The 14,601-nt window shown below is 43.5% G+C and overlaps 1 protein-coding gene and 2 long non-coding RNA genes across 31 annotated transcripts in view; 1 reads left to right on the top strand and 2 right to left on the bottom strand.

Moving 5' to 3' along the window:
- NRXN3 (neurexin 3) overlaps positions 1-14,601 on the top strand; it is a 1,202,656-nt gene that overhangs the window by 78,528 nt on the left and 1,109,527 nt on the right. The gene's annotated exons all lie outside the window — the stretch shown is intronic.
- On the bottom strand, positions 3,580-6,917 carry LOC310844792. The gene is made up of 3 exons (XR_014564324.1): positions 6,736-6,917; positions 4,263-4,429; positions 3,580-3,688 (listed from the first exon to the last, which is right to left on the bottom strand). It is a non-coding gene; the product is annotated as an uncharacterized lncRNA (long non-coding RNA).
- Positions 8,973-13,852, bottom strand: LOC310844842. 3 transcript variants are annotated; one of them, XR_014564353.1, is made up of 4 exons: positions 13,791-13,852; positions 13,533-13,632; positions 12,003-12,133; positions 8,973-9,522 (listed from the first exon to the last, which is right to left on the bottom strand). It is a non-coding gene; the product is annotated as an uncharacterized lncRNA (long non-coding RNA). The 3 variants fall into 3 exon arrangements; XR_014564354.1 differs by adding an exon at positions 10,685-10,981 and having other exon boundaries at positions 8,973-9,517; positions 13,533-13,838; XR_014564355.1 differs by having other exon boundaries at positions 13,533-13,838.

Below are 14,601 nucleotides of genomic sequence, written 5' to 3'. Positions count from 1 at the left end.
CATTTTACCAGCTTTCCCACAAGATTATCATGGGGGACTGGTTTTCTAAACCACAGAGCCTAGGGCTTGCCGATCAGAAGGTTGGTGGTTCGAATCCCCACAACGCGGTGAGCTCCTGTTGCTTGGTCCCTGCTCCTGCCAACCTAGCAGTTCGAAAGCACGTCAAAGTGCAAGTAGATAAATAGGTGGGAAGGTAAATGGTGTTTCTGTGCACTGCTCTGGTTCGCCAGAAGCGGCTTAGTCATGCTGGTCACATGACCCGGAAGCTGTACGCCAGCTCCCTCGGCCAATAAACCAAGATGAGCGCCACAACCCCAGAGTCCTCCGCAACTGGACCTAATGGTCAGGGGTCCCTTTTCCTTTAAGCAATTATAGGGCAGTTATGCATGAAGAATTCACCTTCGGTTGGGGAAATATCTTGAGTGAGCAGACTTTGGGGGGCTATTCCATATGAGCACTCGCTCTACCTTGTTTACTGACTTTTTCAGAGGGTCTTATTCATAAATGGATCTTGTTCTTAAAACCAGCTGTCCTTTGTATTAAGCAGAGGCTGTCACTGTCTATCATGTCACAAATTAAAAGGACAATTTCCTGTAAAGTAAAATACCTCCCCCCTGCAATGCACTCATTTGCCCCACACTGCCTTCAGGGTTGCCTAGAAAAGAACCTTGGTGTCCAGAGAAGTTTCTTAAAGCTAAGCCTTGGTGATCCTTGGTTCAGATTCAAAGCAGGTTGCAATGAAAGTGAAGTATGATGATTTGCATGTACCTACACCTGAAAAGTGTTGTTTTCTGCTGTTCGAGAATGGCTTGATTTTTTCCCCGAAGTAGCAATTCATTCCACATCTTGGTAATCTTGGACTCTGGGCAAATAAATGGATGGGCGATATGGACTGTATATAACAAGCCTTTGAGAGGTCTCTCCCTGTCATTGCACCCAAGATTGCACCCTCATTTTCTGTAATAGCTTAGTAACCAGACCGTGCTGAGGAGAGATGTGTACCTGAGATTTCTGCTTGCCACCATTGTTAAACCTAGTTACATGTATAATGGAGGCTTGTAGGAAATGAAGTCGTTACTCTAAATGGCCCATGGGAACATAGAGTGACCAGCCAGGAGCTATATGGTTATTGTGAGGTCACAGTCACACACAGTGTTTTCTTTAAACAGTCATATTAAAGTGCCTGTTCTTTGTTTGAATGCCAGTCAGCTCAAAACCTGTAGAGAAAGCTAAACTCATTGCACTGGGGGAAAGCATTTGCTTGCCTCCCCCTATTTTAGATGTGGTTGAAGTAATGTTGACCTGAAGCTTTCAGCCCTGGTTTGTTTTTGTTTTGCATTTTTGGAATGGGTGAAAGCCAGGCTTGAAGATTTGTGTGTGTGTGTGTGAGAGAGAGAGATCTTCAAGGGTTGTGTTTATTTCTTTAATTTCTTTTTTTTTGCAAAGGGAGGGAGATGCTTACTGTAATAAATACAAGGCAGCAGAGGTTAGCATTAGTCTTCCTTTTAATAGTTACAGACACTGTTCTTAACCGATAATGGCCCAGTAGCAATATTGTTTCTAGGCAAATTCTTGGTTTTAAAAAAGGAAATATGGCGGCTCGCAGTGACCAGATTTTTGTAATAGTTAAAAGGAAGACTGATGCAACCTTTGTGAGAAATTGTAGCCAAATATAACTAGCAAGCTTAGGGCTAGTTAATGCACGAATGGGTTAAAACCACAGAATTTTATTGCTAGACTCAGTATAGTCACGCCCCCTCATCTTTGGTGAATGAGGAGTTGTATCTGAAGAAGTGTGCATGCACACGAAAGCTTATACCAAGAACTAACTTAGTTGGTCTTTAAGGTGCTACTGGAAGGAATTTTTTTGTTTTGACTATGGCAGACCAACACGGCTACCTATCTGTAACTGAAGTTTCTTTGTTCACTCTCTTTCATCATGTCCTGATGACCAGGAAACATGTCTGGGCTTGGTACTGCTTCAAGTCCAGACCACATGCACAGAAATACGTTTCTGTGTTTTTTAGCCCAATTATTTTGTTCTTCTTGCTGCTGCATGAAATAACTCATGAATCTGACCTTTGATAGTAGTAAGTAAAGCATTTAAATTTACTAACGGTGTGGTCTATACATTGAGAGAGGGGTAGAAATGGGAAAGCGCTATTAGCAGACTAAACAGGATATTAAAAGGGTCTAGCAGCCTGTATTCCTAAGGCTTCACTGTTGCTGAACTTTTAAGCCCTGCTGGAGCTCTCTAACTGGAGAGTATGTTTAGCTCTGTGCTTTGAATCTAGGGATCCAGCCAAGTCCATGTAATTACCCTATATGGGTAATCTACATTTATTTTCTTCCCCCAACAACCTTCTGATATGCCATATCTAGTATGGCAAGGTCCTCTTTGAACAAATGAAGTAAGAAATGTATCCAACTTCCCCAAAGTTGCATACAGTGCTTCCCTGGCATTTGCAGGAAATGACCATGAAAAATGTGCTATTGCTCAACCTTAATTTGAAGTAACAGCTACATTATATAGAATCAGAGATGGAAGGGACCCTAAGGATTATCTAGTCCAACCCCCTGCAATGCAGCGGTATGCAGCTATCTCATACAGGGATCAAACCTGCAACCTTGGCATTATCAGCACCACACTCTAACCAACTGAGCTATCCAGGTGTTGCATTATATAGAATGCATGGTGACAGGAGTGGGAAGTTTATGATCCTGAAACCCCACTATATTTTGAGTTAACTCAGCTTTGCAAATGTGCAGCTATGTCTCCAGAGTCTGCTGCTTAAAATGGTTGAGAACTATCCTTTTGGTCTCTAGGGCTAGATTAATGGCAGATGTCACACGGACCTGTAACTTGCTTCTGTTGTGCTAATGCTGGTCAACAAACTTGTTATCTTGTTTTCCAAGCTTTTAACAGCTTAGCTGAGGCCATATCATGAGAAGTCCATATATATCACTGTGCACTTGATTGTATGTTTATAATCATCTTCCAGTTAAACAGTTTTGGGGTAAAATACTCCTGGGTTTACCTGGAAATTCACGGGTAATGAGCCCCTTCTTAAAATCTTTCCAGGTTGCTGAGGTTCCTACAATTGTTAAAGGGCCTTTTAAATTTAACTATAGCTGTTGTATCAGAGTTTGGGAGAGATCCAGCTTCCTGTGCTTCTCCTTTTACACTTTTGGAAGAGTGGAATATGTTGTTTCAGGTGAATTTCTCCCTGTCACACAGGTGGGCATAGGATTATTCCCTAGTCTTTGCTGGTGGCAGCCCTGATCTTCAGGCTTGTTAATTCTGATGTGCTTTGAAATATATAAAAAAAGATTTAACAACATGCACCAGCAGAAAACAAAGTAGACAAATGGAAATTGATTTAAGATATAATTAAAATCAAATGACATTTTGTGTTCCACCATGGAGAGGATGGTATACTAAATATTACCTCCCTGTGTGAATATTTAACTAGCTGCTGACTTGTGTTGCTCCCCCTCAACAATAGTTTTGACATTGGCGAGAGTTGATGAATAATTTTGAGCCATTTGTGACATGTAGGAGTGAGGAAGGAAATGTGCTCCCTCCCCACTATTATATTTATTTTGCTATTTCATATTTTCTCTGTACTTTGCCACCCCAGAGAGAACTGGCTGTTCTGCTGAAGGACTTGGATGAAGAGAATGAAAACTGGGAACAAATAAAGAAGATGGTTAAATTGACAACTTAAGATGTAAATTATGGTTCTTGTCACAGTGAAACATTTCCCCTCAATCTACTCAGCTGTGCCCACCCCCATTTCAGGAGAGAGCTGGGAAAAACCCCTTGCTTCAGTAATTCTGACAAATTCATATTTGCTCCAAAAATAGCAAATTGAAATATTTCCATGAAGTCAGATGTTTTACTGTGCATTCCCTCAGGATGGGATGAGCTGCCTAGTCTCTCATTTTGTTCCAGGAGTTGGTGTTAACAATGGCCTGCTTCCCATCTCGCCCACTTCCCTTCATTTCTAAAGCTGAATGCCTCCCCTCTGCTTTTCTGTACATTTCCTAGTAAGAGATGGCTGCTAGCTGTTGAACTAATGTTAGGCAGTGTGATGGGAACGAAATAAATCCAAACAGGAATTTAATGATTATGGGCATGAGGTTTTCTGTAGAGCTCTGCCCAAATATTGTGCAGTTGTGCTGGTTTCTACCTGAAAATAGAATTTGGGTGGTGTAGAAATTTCTCCGGGGGGGGGGGGGAATGTTTTGCAATGTTTTACCTTTTTAAAAAGCTTGTTTGGCATCATTTTCTCTTGCTGAAGCTGTTGTTTCTTCCATCCCAGGAGCAAGTCACGTAGGTAATCTCATACAGTCAGGGGTTCCATGGTGAAGAGGTTGGCATCATAATGTTATGCAGCCAGTCAGATTTAGCTGCATGATGACATCACTGAGGGCCAGAGAGGGCAGCTGAGCATATAGTGAAATATGGGCAGTGTGGATGACTAAGAGCAGCTGGGGGGGGGGGGGAAGGAGCTAAAATAGGAAGAGTTTGTCAGGGCTTGGGAAAACATTGGCAAAAGAATATGTAGTTTTGGTTCAAGTCTAGTTTAATTTCACTCCATATTAAGGATGTATAAGAAGCTTCTTGTAATTTTTCCCCCAAAGTGCTGTAGTATGCTCTCCAATAATAAAAAATGCTTTACATTTCTTTGTTCATCTGGTCTGCGAACCAGACATTTTTGGACTTCACCTCCCACCATCCCAGACAAAATTGGCCATGCTGGCTGGAGCTGATGGAAGTTGGAGTCGAACAACATCTGGAGGACACTATGTTGACCACTGCTGGTTTATACCTAGAGTGGGAAGTACTGATCTTACCAAGGCCAGCTGTTGAAGCCATGCCAGAACTGTGACTGGAATTCAAGTTTCCGAGGTCTAAGTCCATCCTTTTGCGATCTGGACTGTATTGACAATGATGTGAACTGAACTGTTTCTCTTAAGAAGCATATTTAAAAATAATCCCCCTCTTTGCCCCCAGAGTTATATGGATTAAAAATATATAGGTTTCCAGCAGATGCATTACTGCCACCACAGGGGTGATTGCTCTTGTTCTCGAATCCTGCTTGCAGGTTTCCCACAGGCAACTGGTTGGCCCCAGAGACCAAGATGGTGGATTGGATGGGCCATTGATCTGATCTAACAGGTTCTTCTTATGTTCTTTCTTTCCATAATTAGCGTAGCTAGACTGTCATTTGAGTTTCCCATATAGGACTGGAGATGCCCCAGCTAACCCCATGAACTTCTGATTCTTCAGTGCTGGGGCCAAATTAAATGGAGTTCTATGAGGGTGTATTTGTGCATGTTTAAACAATAGGAGCTCTTGGCACACTGCCAATTATGAGGAAGAAAGAGCTAGTGGCTGTTGAACACTTTCCTGTTCATAGGAGCCAACTCCTAGCAGCCAAGGTCCATTCAACCCTCCCAATAAAATATCTGAGGGCCCCACCCCAAGTTCATGGACATCACCATTCAAATGGTGCGTGTGTGTGTCTTGTGATCAATTATGCAGAGTGGGGCTTACTTCCCCAACAGTATTTTATTCAAGTTGGCAGCCCTGTTCCTGTTCCATTGTTTTCCAGCTCAAAATTGTGCCCTCTGTTTTGTTTTTCTCCCCACAAGGGAAAAAGATGCAGGGCCCCCATATATTTTCTTCTGCTGGTATGGAAGCAGCTTGTGCATGGCATGGCAGCCCTGTACCATTTTTACAGGAAAGAAGCAATCAGTGCTTGCTTGCTTGCTGTTCCTCCAATCTAGATTTGGGCCTCCAAGGCTGCTTTTCAGTTTTTTAAAAAAACCTGAATAGGAAGTAAGAGTCACTGAGCACAAGTGTTGCATCAAGTTGTGCCCTCCCTTTATAGCTCTTAAGAATGAACAAAAATGCAAATTCTAATCCATCAGCAGAAAGTTCTTGCCAGTGAACAGAATTGCACAAATCATATGTAGCATTGTTTCAAATGCCCTAATTAGCATCCAGCAGTTTTGACTGATAGAAGTGCGTTTGTCTGGAAAGGATGATCATACTGTAGAAAAAGAGAGAGAAAGAGTGTGCGTCATATTTATGTATGACCATTAACATTCCCATAGTTTTTAAACTGGGTGGACAGAACTTGTATCAGCATATGGAATCGTCGTCATCCCCCACTACTGTGTTTTGCTGCCTCCAGTGCTGGCCGTTGGATCACAGCATAACTTCCAGATCCCTCTCTGCCGCTGAGGTAAAAAGTGTCTTTCCATTGTGATGTTCCTCATTACGTCTTGACCCTGACCCCTAATGCCGAAAAATGGGAGGCTGATCTAAGGAAGAGGAGGAGGGTGATGACAGGATGATGTGACGAGAAGGCAAAACTGTCAGAACAATCCCAGCTGGCCGCGGAAAAAGCCTCTTGGTTGTGACTGGCAAGGCCGGCTTTCGCGTGCCAGCCATGGGAGGTGAAAATATCTCTCTCTGAGGCAGGGGGTTAGAAAGGGGGGGAGGGGCTTAGAAAACAAAACATAACATACAAAGAAAGCATATATTTTCCCAGTTCCCTGGATCTGATTTACCAGTTCCTTAAAGGAGTGAAAGCATGCCATTCAGATGGCTTACTGCATTCAGGGCTGGCCCAAGACATTTTGCTGCCTGAGGCTTCTTCCACCATACCTGAGGGTGGTATAGAAGCACATATAGCTCTGTCTGTATGGCATATACTATACCTCTCTGTCTTCCAGCAGAGGGAAACAACTGCAGGGCTCAGGAGGGCTGCTCCCCACAGCTCCCAGAATCTGCTTAAGGCAGCAGCCTTGCTTTGCCCAATACCAGTTTTCATGTAACAGGGCTGCAGGAGATCAGATGCCCCTCAAAGAACCATTACAAGATTGTAAAATGACCTTGATAGGTGAGTTCAACAGTATTCTGATTTAAGCAGTGGCCAGCTAGATGCTGCTGGGTGATGAAATGGCTGCCACTAATGATGGCATGGCAAGAACAATGCCCACAGTTATGCAAAGGATGTACAAAATCCTGCTTGATCTTCCTCATCCGCTGAAATCATTGATTGGACCTAGGGAAGCAGGATTCTGTTCCCACTGCCTCTGCCCAATCATTGTAACATATATATATGTTTGCCTGTGTCGCTGTTGATTTGTGCCTCTGAGTCAATGGAACGACATCCAGTTTTAACCAGGCTGGTGTGTGTCTGTGTGTGTGTGTTTGGAGCCCTTTTTAGGATCCCGTAGGACCTCTGAGGGGGCATATGACTGGCTCTGTTCACTCCTATTTTCATTGATTGGCTTACCCCAAATTCCCAGATGAGGAAGTGAGTGTTGCCAACTGAACAGTCTATCTTTTGCTATAGCTTAGTTACACTTAAGGAGTCTTAATCCATTTTTTGCTTGACTCAGGGGGCACACAACTGCAGAGCATACGGACCTCTGTTTTAATAATTCACAGCCTGCCTCTAAGCACTCCATCAGCACAATTTAGTGGAGCTTTCACCAGCAAAGTGCTGTGAAGATTTGAACATGTATTCCATGCATAGAAAAGTATTCTAGCCCCCATGTTTCATGTAATGGGGTCCCATGTTGGGTCCCCATGTGGCAGATTATATAAATTGAAGCTCTTGCTGTCACTGCTGAACATTTATGGCTATCTTTACATTATACTCCCTGTATGGAGAGAGTAGTGTCTTACCAGTGACCCTCTGTATGTTGTTGGCTTTCTCCACCCACCAAAACCAGTATAGGGATGGGGACTGATGGATGTCACCTCACTCAACAAGTCATTCCCCAGGGAAAGTGCTACAATAGAAAAGTCCTAGCCCTAGCTGACACCAACTTTCCCCCCTGAGGTTGAGGGTTTTGGAGCAGGACCTCATATAAAGATCAGAGCATGTGCAGAGGAAACATCTGGAAATAGGCAGCACCCAGGTACCTAGGTTAAGAGAGTCTTTTAACGTTAAACAAGCACATTGAATTGAGCCTGGAGACTAATCAAGCCAGCGCAAATTGTGCAGAGCCAGAGTGATAAACGCAGAGTGCAAGCATTTTTAAAATCTTTCCTCAGGTAAGCTTATCAGTGTATCTCTTGGCCTAACTCCCATCACAGGAGGGTCTGTGAGAATCAATTTTTTTTTACACAATTCATAGTTTACTGAACTGACTTAGTATACTGAACAGACTAGATTAAGTTTGATAGGACCTGCTCGGTTTGGGCAGATCCACCTGGAAAATGGAAGATCAGGGAATAAGTTGTGTTCCACACATTGCTAGAAATGGTCAATGAGCTGCTGTTGGCAGAAAGTAAGTAATCACATTGTTTACCTTCTTCACATGATTTATGGTGAGGGAGCAGCTACATCCTGTAGCAGCACTGCCATAAATTGGACCTACGGGTCACATATCACATTGTCATGGTCTGGGACATAGGTGGCAGCAGTCCAGACCTGACACACTGGGACCAAGGTATGGATGGTAACAATGGTAGCAGTTAAATGGAGGACGGAAACTCAATGAGACTGGAACACAGGAACAGAAACTGGAACAGGAGAAGGAACTGGAGCACCAAAGCAGGAACAGGGACTGGCAGCAACAGGGTATAAATCCTGTTGCTGTGGCAAAGAACCAGGGGAAAATGCTGGCCTTATATTCCCCTCTTGGGTTTGCCTCCAGGTGCTACACATCTGATCTGGCCATACCTGCCAGGCTGCACCCGACTCCCCCAAGACAAACACAGCAAGGGCCTGGTTCTGCAACTCCTCACTGCGCTCAGGGCCTGTCCCTGCAAATACTCATGGTACTCACTTTTCAAATGCAATTTGTAATTGGTAAAGATACCCAAGTACAAACTACATATGTGTTACATAACTTATGATTTGTACAGTTTGTATAAATTAGCTGTTTTCTCCTGCAAAAATACACTTGGTGCTTTCCTAGTTAATCATTTCTTCTCTGTCTTAATTTAACTTCTTTATTTTATTGAATACATTTCTATCCAGGCTTTCTGCCCAGTTGTAGGTCTTCCAGGCAGCTCTGCAGAAGTCGCCATGTATTTCCTAATCAAATTACACAATTTTATTGTACGAATCTAAATTTTATGGAAAGTGACAGGCAGGGAGAAGGAACCTTTTCCATGGTATATTCTTTGTAGGAAGAGGCAAGAAAAGATGGGTAAGCTGTGATTATTAGTGAGTGATATTCATTGGCCTAAAGCTTAGAGGCATGAGTGCTCAGAGGACCTCAGTAGAATGAGTATTGAGATCCCAGCTTTGATCTCTGAGACCACATTGCCCAGAGCTCACCTGTCACTAAAGTCTTCTTCAAATGTTCTGAACTCTTACATTGTGTTCATCTGTGACTGGAGGTGCCGGAGTAGATAGAAATTCAGTTTTTCTAAAATTGTGGGGAGTAGATGTGTGGCAAAACAGCATTCTTCCTACATCTCAGTTTGAGTTGCAGAGTTGGTGCTCATTACCCTTTAGGGCACCTTTTGATGAGTCTTCTTTTCTGTAAAGATAAATTACCAAATGGTCCTGGCTGAATCCCTCAGGAAACAAACTGCCTAGTTTTGAGTTCTTCTAAATAAATGGCTATAATGTGTGTGGGGGCATTTGGGAGCAGAGATAGGCAGTGATAGCTTCCTCCCTTCTTTCTTTGGGCTTCTGCCTCCATCCAGCTCACGTTGTTCAGAAATTAAGGGCATTATGTGCTACTAATAAAATGAATTAGATTAGATGATGATGCTACTTCTGGGTAGACTATAAAGAGTACTGGGATAATAAAATGATGCTGTGTAAAGTCCTGAGCTAAAAGTCAGTATTTGCATGCATGCATTCATGCAATGCTGTGCAATGTCTTCCCTCTAGAGCAGTTCCCCCAAACCTGGTAACTATTGGCCATGTTGCCTAGGGATGATGGGAGTTGTTGTCTGTCAACACCTGGAGGGTGTCAAGTTGGGGAAGGCTGCTTTAGAAGGTTTCTCCTCTTCCCCTGCCACCACCCAGCATTCAAATGGTTGCATCTCTTCCTAGGGTATATGTATCAGGAATAAGCACTATCTGTGATGAGTAGAAACCATCATTCTCCAAGGCACCAGTGTGGCCTCTGCCACCCCTCTCTGCAGGCCCCTCAGGGTTGCAGCTTTCCTTAGCAAGGATTCTGAGAAGTGGGACTTCCCACTCTTGGTTCTTATGAAAATGCCTAGGCGGCATAATTTAGAAAGCAGCAGAATGAAAAATCCTCTCTCATGCAAAACTAGGTTGGCAGCAGAGGGAGGGAGGAGAGATTTCAGCCTTGCAATCCCCCATTCCCCCTCCTTCCACACTTAGCCTCACATCCCCTCTGGGTGAGGCTGGACGGGAGTAGACAGCCCTGACAGTCATCTGGTGGGATTGAAGGGTCTTCGCTCCATGCCACCTCCCTCCCCAAGCTACGGCACTTCCTCTCCAGCTCCAGCTGTGCTTCTCCAGATTACTCTAGGGGAGTATTAGCATCCTTTAATAACTCTGGCAGACTTACCAAGGGATTTGTTTTATTAATTTGAAGGCTGGGTACAGCAAATAGGTTAGAGCTCTAGCCAATTCACGGACTTTACCAGATCTTCCTTTGCTTAATCATCACTTCTGCGCTTCTCAAACTCACCCTCTCTCAGCTCTGCTCTTTGTATGACTATTTACCTCCAGTGTTCAGTGTTATGCAGAGCATGGCAGAATTGCACAGCGGTCTCTCCCGTGGGAGCTCAGCTAAGAGTCACTTCATGGCTTGCCGTGTGTTCCCAATCCTGGCCTTTGTTCCAGCAGCATACCACTGTTAGCAGGAGCACAACCTGCCCATACATTAGCATTCCTCCAAGATGGGGTGGAGAGAGTGAAGGATAAGCAGCACACTACGCAATACAATCTGCCAATTGAAACATCTGATTGTGGTCTTATGCCGGCTACAGGCAGTGTACACTTGACATTTTATTCTAGAATCAATGGAGACAGATAGCTCAGTTGGTTAGAGCATGGTGCTGGTAACACCAAGGTTGCAGGTTTGATCCCTGTATAGGACAGCTGCATATTCCTGCATTGCAGGGGGTTGGACTGGATGATCCTCAGTGTCCCTTTCAGCTCTACAGTTCTATGGTACTTGTAGTCCACACACACCCAATCTAGATCTATTGCATTTTTGTGCATGCCTGAAAAGCTTCCTAAGAGACTGGTTCCATTCTGAAAATGAAATTGAATATGGATTCTGCATTAACCCACGGTGCGTCCATTTGAGAACAGATCATTTATTTACTTTACTTGTTAAATTTGTAAACCACCCTTCATCCAAAGATCTCAGGGCAGTTCACAACATTACAATACAATATAAAAATACAAAATGCGTAATAAAAGCAAAAACAAAACAAAACAATCACCCCACCACCTCACCCAAACACATTTAAAAGGTTATATAGGATGTTAATCAGCCCAAGACCTGGGTTGCTGTTTTTATTTTTACTATATTTTAATATTTTGTTAGAAGCCGCCCAGAGTGGCTGGGGATGTCTAGCCAGATGGGTGGGGTATAAATAATAATAATAATAATAATAATAATAATAATAATAATAAGGTATTTTGTGGTTTTATATCTTGATTTTATTCTGTGAACCGCCCTGAGACCACTGGGTATAGGGTGGTGTATAAATTCAATAAATAGTAATAATTTTTTTTTTTTTTTGCCTGGCACCATAAGGTGTATAATGAAAGCACCAGCTGTACCTCCCTGGGCATTATTACAATTTATTTCCTGCCTTCCAAAGTGAGTTACAACAAATAAAATGGTCTAAAACAACTTAAAATTACAAATATAAGCCGAGTCCTAAAAATATACACCTCAGGAGTCCAAAGTGAAGAGGCACAACTTCAGCTTTCACCGAAAGCTGTATATTGAAGGTGCCAGATGCACCTTTGTGAGAGGACAGTTCCACAACTGGTACTGGGGTGTGTTTGCATCCATACCTGCATAATGATGCTGTGATCGCTGTCACCACTTTCTTCTTCTTCATTCATCTATGGTGTGTCCCGTAATCAAGGGGAGGGTTTTTAAATGTCTGTCAAGTAACCACACCCACCCTTGTGGACGGCAGCATCTAGAATCAACAGCATGTTGAATCATAGAATCATAGAATCATAGAGTTGGAAGAGACCACAAGGGCCATCGAGTCCAACCCCCTGCCAAGCAGGAAACACCATCAGAGCACTCCTGACATATGGTTGTCAAGCCTCTGCTTAAAGACCTCCAAAGAAGGAGACGCCACCACACTCCTTGGCAGCAAATTCCACTGTCGAACAGCAGCAGAAAACAACCTTTCTCCCTCCTCTATGTGACATCCTTTTATATATTTGAACATGGCTATCATATCACCCCTTAACCTCCTCTTCTCCAGGCTAAAAATGCCCGGCTCCTTTAGCCGTTCCTCATAAGGCATCATTTCCAGGCCTTTGATCATTTTGGTTGCCCTCCTCTGGACACGTTCCAGTTTGTCAGTGTCCTTCTTGAACTGTGGTGCCCAGAACTGGACACAGTACTCCAGGTGAGGTCTGACCAGAGCAGAATACAGTGGCACTATTACTTCCCTTGATCTAGATGCTATACTCCTATTGATGCAGCCCAGAATTGCATTGGCTTTTTTAGCTGCCGCGTCACACTGTTGGCTCATGTCAAGTTTGTGGTCAAGACTCCTAGATCCTTTTCACATGTACTGCTCTCAAGCCAGGTGTCCCCCATCTTGTATTTGTGCCTCTCATCCCCCCCCCAAGTGCAATACTTTACATTTCTCCCTGTTAAAATTCATCTTGTTTGTTTTGGCCCAGTTCTCTAATCTGTCAAGGTCGTTTTGAAGTGTGATCCTGTCCTCTGAGGTGTTAGCCACCCCTCCCAGTTTGGTGTCATCTGCAAATTTGATCAGGATGCCCTTGAGTCCATCATCCAAGTCGTTGATAAAGATGTTGAATAAGACCGGGCCCAAGACAGAACCCTGTGGCACCTCACTAGTCACTCTTCTCCAGGATGAAGAGGAACCATTGATGAGCACCCTTTGGGTTCGGTCAGTCAGCCAGTTACAAATCCACTGAGTGGTAGCATAGTCAAGACCGCATTTTACCAGCTTCTTTACAAGAATATCATGGGGCCCCTTGTCAAATGCCTTTTTGAAAATAGGGACAACATTTGCCCTCCTCCAGTCTGCCGGGACTTCGCCTGTTCTCCAGGAATTCTCAAAGATGACTGCCAGTGGTTCTGAGATCACATCTGCCAGTTCTTTTAATACTCTTGGATGCAGTTCATCTGGCCCTGGAGACTTAACTAGCCAAGTATTCTTGTACTATCTCCTTAGTTATTCTGGGTTGTGTTTCCTCTGCTGAATGTTGAGGATGAGCATGAAAAATTCAGGGTCATGAAAAGCTATGTTTTGTTTTTATAAACGAGTAAGTTTCTCCTCAGCCACAGTTTAGCTGTGATAGCGTGGGATATTATTACCCATTCCATACCTTTTACACTCCAAAACGGTGAGTGTGCAGAGTCAGCCAGGAACTAAGGGTACAACTAGATATGAGGCAGGAGATCTCTGATTAAGATTTGTAATGTATGCTTTAAAGAAAGAAAGAAAAAGAAAGAAATATTAGGGGAGATGGAACTGGATCAGAATCGTTGTCTTGCTGGAAATGCCCCCATACTGGTTTCCCAAATAATAATGGCACGCCAAACTCATATTTTTCCCTGTGGGGAAACATACAAGTTCCAGCTACCTATATGTTTTCCTTATGTGGCAAACAAAAGCTTTCACCATTATGTTTGTTGCATGCTGATGATGTCACTATGCGTGGTGGCTCCACCCACACATTTTAGAACATTAGAGCATCAGGATTCTAATGTGTTTGGGAAGCTTCCGTGAGAATAGGAGGCTCCCCATTACTGGATGGTTGACTGCAACAGCAGCTGGAAGAAGCTTCAAAATGACAGAGGCAGAGCAAAAGTATCTTGCTTGCAATTCCTTTTGACAACAGTAACACCTGAATAGGGCTACTGGGGGAGTTGTGATCAGATCTGGTTTTTGGAGGGTGGTGGGAGTCTGGATCAGCTAAAAGTTCTTCAAAGTTCGCTGCACCATTTTATCTGTAAAAAATGCTCCCTTGAAGCTCCTGATTGCCTCATGGTGGTGGGGAAAGGAGCCTGTGTGATGATGATTCAAAAATAGCAGCTTTGAACACAGTTCAGATTGGGGAACATGGCATGGGCCAAAGGGCAAAAAATACCTCATTGACCCATGCTGTTAGTGCTGCTCTGCTGGCCCTTGAGTTATATACAGTATAAAAAAAATATGGAGAACTTATGAGTCTCCCACCACCTAGTCTGGCCCTTAGAGAGCCTGGCTTTCAATTTCAAGTCACCACTTTGGTCTCTCAATTTGTGTAGCTGACATAAATGTTGCAAATGTACGCTACCAATTGCAAGAGGGTGTCTAGCGTACATTCCAGGTGATGAAGATTTTACATTGCTTTAGGCCCTAACTGGATGCCAAGTGGGAGTTGCAGTCACAGATTCCCCAAATAAATCTTT

This window comes from Podarcis gaigeae (assembly GCF_964106915.1).
Source record: "Podarcis gaigeae genome assembly, chromosome: 1".
In the NCBI taxonomy this organism is placed as follows: domain Eukaryota; kingdom Metazoa; phylum Chordata; class Lepidosauria; order Squamata; family Lacertidae; genus Podarcis; species Podarcis gaigeae.
The sequence above is the reverse complement of the archived record's forward strand: the minus strand, read 5'-3'. Positions and strand labels throughout refer to the sequence as shown.